The following is a 5,000-nucleotide window of genomic DNA, read 5'->3' as shown; positions in this document are numbered from 1 at the left end:
GTGCCTACCCGGGCAAAAACGCCCAAAGCATGCCCCATTCGTTAGCCTATCCAGGCAAAAACGCCCAAAACCAGCCCATTCCAGTGCCTATCCGGGGAAAACGCCCAAAGCATGCCCATTCCTTAGCCTATCCAGGCAAAAACGCCCAAAACCAGCACATTCCAGTGCCTATCCGGGCAAAAACGCCCTAAGCCTGCGCATTCCAGCGCCCCGCAGCATGCCACCCTCCTATAGGGTTTGCGCAACCAACCCGCCTAACCACCAGTGGCAACCAAAGGTGCTGTTAGCGACGACTTCTGAAGACGCAACGAGACGCGACGGGTTTGCGCCCAGACGCGACGAGGCGATGCGGGATCTGCGCCCAACCGTGCCTACACCCGCCGACTTGATGCGGGAGCTGCTGGCCCAAGCATGCCTAGCGTGCAAGGCCTGCGTGCAAGGCTAGTGTGCAAGGCTCGTGGGCAAGGCTAGTGCGCAAGGCTAGTGCCCAAGGTCTGTGTGCAAGGCTAGTGCCCAAGGCTAGTGAGCATGGCCTGTGTGCAAGGCTAGTGTGCAAGGCTTGTATGCAAGGCTAGTGTGCAAGGCTGGTGTGCAAGGCTTGTGGGCAAGGCTGGTGCGCAAGGCTAGTTCCCAAGGGTTGTGTGCAAGGCTAGTGCCCAAGGCAAGTGCGCAAGGCTCGTGCCCAAAGCTAGTGCGCAAGGCTTGTGTGCAAGGCTACTGCGATGGGCCAGTGCCCAAGGCTTGTGAGCAAGGCTTGTATGCATGGCTTGTGTGCAAGGCTAGCGTCCAAGGCTTGTGCGCATGGCTTGTGCGCAAGGCTTGTGTCCAAGGCTTTTGTGCAAGGCTCGTGCGCAAGGCTAGTGTGCAAGGCTTGTGCGCATTGGCAGGTAGCCCACCAGCATGCACGATCCAAATGCCACTCACGCGACAACACGGTGCCAAGCCGGGCATGGTGTGCACTCAAAACCAATCAACGGACAGAGGTCATGCGTCATGGGGGGGATCTAGCAAGGCCATGGGGAAGGTCATGGAGGACCTTGGAAGCAAGCGCAAGACGAGAGCGAATCGAACAAGGGGCCAGGACGGGGCCTTGTGCCCATGGTCTTCGCAAGACAGCGTCCAAGGCACCCGAAAGCCCAAGGGAACCCAAACCCGGCCGACACTTGCAATCGCACATGCTCTCTGCAACACACCATCAATGCCGCCCAACGGGGCCAGCACGAGCAGTCCTCCGCGGTCCCCTGGCCCTGCGCACGTTTGTCTTCGAAACCGAGCATCAATGCCACAGAAAGTGCCGGGGCGCCAGCTGGAGCCATCATCCGCGTTGCCATGGCTCGCTTGGCCTTGGCTTGCCAGGCCCCGACACGAGCAATCGCGCATTTTCTTTGCAACCGACCATCAATGCCGCCCAACGGGGCCAGCACGAGCAGTCATCCGCGGTCCCCTGGCCCTGCGCACGTTTGTCTTTGAAACCGAGCATCAATGCCACAGAAAGTGCCGGGGCGCCAGCTGGAGCCATCATCCGACGTGCCATGGCTCTGGTCCCATGGTCTTCGCAACCGAGCATTCGTGACACCCGCGGGGCCAGGACACCAACCCTTCCGACACGAGCATTCGCGCATGTTCTTTGGCCACACAACGGCGCCAGCACGAGCAAAATCATCCGCGGTGCGGTGGCCTTGCACGGCCTTTTGTCTTTGGAACCAACCATCAGTGCCACGGGAAGTGCCGGAGTCCCGGCATCCGCGGTGCCAAGTCATTGCGCCCTTGGTCTCTGCAGCGGGGCATGCCGGGCACTCCCAACCATTGCAAGCAAGCAAGCAAGCAAGAAAGAAAGTAAGTAAGTAAGTAAGTATTACATATAGGGGCGGGACATGCGGGGAGATCTGCGAAACGTGCATTACGGGGCACACGCGTACCTACCGGGGCATACCGACCCCTATTGGGGCACACGTGTGCATATCGGGGCATACCGGGCCTATCGGGGCACACGCGTACATACCGGGGCATACCGAGCCCTACTGGGGCACACGTGCGCATATCGGGGCGTACCAAGCCTATCGGGGCATACGCATGTATCCCAAGGCATACCGAGTCAATCCGGGCATACGCGTTCATACCGGGGCGTAACGGGCCTATCGGGGCATACTTGGGCATATCCGGGCAAAAAATGCCCAAAACTTGCGCAACCTTGGCAACCGTGGTCCATTCCTCTCTATATGCCTAGCCTTGCCAACCGTGGTCCATTCCTCACTATATGCCATGGCCTTGTGCCCATGGTCTTCCCAAGACAGCGTCCAAGGCCCCCGGAAGGCCAAGGGAGCCCAACCCAGCAATGCCCTGCTATGGCAAGCCAAGGCCAAGCATTCCGGTGCCTATCCGGGCAAAAATGCAATTCCTCTCTATATGCCTAGCCTTGGCAACCGTGGTCCATTCCCCACCATATGCCATGGCCTTGTGCCCATGGTCTTCCCAAGACAGTGTCCAAGGCGCCCGGAAGGCCAAGGGAGCCCAACCCAGCAATGCCCTGCTTTGGCAAGCCAAGGCCAAGCATTCCGGTGCCTAACCTTGGCAACCGTGGTCCTTTCCTCACCATATGCCATGGCCTTGTGCCCATGGTCTTCGCAAGACATCGTCCAAGGCGCCCAAAAGGCCAAGGGAGCCCAACCCAGCAATGCCTTGCTAGGACAAGCCAAGGCCAAGCATTCCGGTGCCTATCCGGGCAAAAACGCCCAAAGCATGCCCATTCCTTAGCCTATCCAGGCAAAAACGCCCAAAATCTGCACATTCTAGTGCCTATCCGGGCAAAAACGCCCACCAGCATGCCACCCTCCTATAGGGTTTGCGCAACCAACCAGCCTAACCACCAGTGGCAACCAAAGGTGCTGTTAGCGACGACTTCTGAAGACGCAACGAGACGCGACGTGTTTGCGCCCAGACGCGACGAGACGATGCGGGATCTGCGCCCAAGAATGCCTAGACCCGTCGACTTGATGCGGGATCAGCTCGCCCAAGCATGCCTAGTGTGCAAGGCCTGTGTGCAAGGCTAGTGTCCAAGGCTAGTGTGCAAGGCTCATGTGGAACGCTAGTGCGCAAGGCTAGTGCCCAAGGCTTGTGTGCCAGGCCCGTGTGCAAGGCTAGTGTCCAGGGCTTGTGTGCATTGCTTGAGTGCAAGGCTTGTGTGCATTGCTCGAGTGCATGGCTTGTGTGCAAGGGTTGTGCGCAAGGCTAGTGTGCGGGGCTTGTGCGCATGGCTAATGTGCACGGCTTGTGTGCATGGCTACCGTGCAAGGCTAGTTTGCATGGCTAGGGTGCAAGGCTCGCATGCGAGGCTAGTGTGCAAGGCTGCGTGCAAGGGAAGCGTGCAGGGCGAGTGTGCGAGGCCACTGTGCACGGCGCCAGCACTAGCGAGCCATCATCCGCGTTGCCATGGCTCGCTTGGCCTTGGCTTGCCAGGCCCCGACACGAGCAATCGCGCATTTTCTTTGCAACCGACCATCAATGCCGCCCAACGGGGCCAGCACGAGCAGTCATCCGCGGTCCCCTGGCCCTGCGCACGTTTGTCTTTGAAACCGAGCATCAATGCCACAGAAAGTGCCGGGGCGCCAGCTGGAGCCATCATCCGACGTGCCATGGCTCGCTTGGCCTTGGCTTGCCGGGCCCCGACACGAGCAATCGCGCATTTTCTTTGCAACCGACCATCAATGCCGCCCAACGGGGCCAGCACGAGCAGTCATCCGCGGTCCCCTGGCACTGCGCACGTTTGTCTTTGAAACCGAGCATCAATGCCACAGAAAGTGCCGGGGCGCCAGCTGGAGCCATCATCCGACGTGCCATGGCTCTGGTCCCATGGTCTTCGCAACCGAGCATTCGTGACACCCGCGGGGCCAGGACACCAACCCTTCCGACACGAGCATTCGCGCATGTTCTTTGGCCACACAACGGCGCCAGCACGAGCAAAATCATCCGCGGTGCGGTGGCCTTGCACGGCCTTTTGTCTTTGGAACCAACCATCAGTGCCACGGGAAGTGCCGGAGTCCCGGCATCCGCGGTGCCAAGTCATTGCGCCCTTGGTCTCTGCAGCGGGGCATGCCGGGCACTCCCAACCATTGCAAGCAAGCAAGCAAGCAAGAAAGAAAGTAAGTAAGTAAGTAAGTATTACATATAGGGGCGGGACATGCGGGGAGATCTGCGAAACGTGCATTACGGGGCACACGCGTACCTACCGGGGCATACCGACCCCTATTGGGGCACACGTGTGCATATCGGGGCATACCGGGCCTATCAGGGCATACCGGGCCTATCGGGGCACACGCGTACATACCGGGGCATACCGAGCCCTACTGGGGCACACGTGCGCATATCGGGGCGTACCAAGCCTATCGGGGCATACGCATGTATCCCAAGGCATACCGAGTCTATCCGGGCATACGCGTTCATACCGGGGCGTAACGGGCCTATCGGGGCATACTTGGGCATATCCGGGCAAAAAATGCCCAAAACTTGCGCAACCTTGGCAACCGTGGTCCATTCCTCTCTATATGCCTAGCCTTGCCAACCGTGGTCCATTCCTCACTATATGCCATGGCCTTGTGCCCATGGTCTTCCCAAGACAGCGTCCAAGGCCCCCGGAAGGCCAAGGGAGCCCAACCCAGCAATGCCCTGCTATGGCAAGCCAAGGCCAAGCATTCCGGTGCCTATCCGGGCAAAAATGCGATTCCTCTCTATATGCCTAGCCTTGGCAACCGTGGTCCATTCCCCACCATATGCCATGGCCTTGTGCCCATGGTCTTCCCAAGACAGTGTCCAAGGCGCCCGGAAGGCCAAGGGAGCCCAACCCAGCAATGCCCTGCTTTGGCAAGCCAAGGCCAAGCATTCCGGTGCCTAACCTTGGCAACCGTGGTCCTTTCCTCACCATATGCCATGGCCTTGTGCCCATGGTCTTCGCAAGACATCGTCCAAGGCGCCCAAAAGGCCAAGGGAGCCCAACCCAGCAATGC

The sequence above is a fragment of the Tasmannia lanceolata genome, unplaced genomic scaffold (assembly GCF_043159265.1).
Source record: "Tasmannia lanceolata isolate RefF3 unplaced genomic scaffold, GAP_Taslan_0.1 ptg000199l, whole genome shotgun sequence".
Lineage (NCBI taxonomy): Eukaryota > Viridiplantae > Streptophyta > Magnoliopsida > Canellales > Winteraceae > Tasmannia > Tasmannia lanceolata.
The sequence above is the reverse complement of the archived record's forward strand: the minus strand, read 5'-3'. Positions refer to the sequence as shown.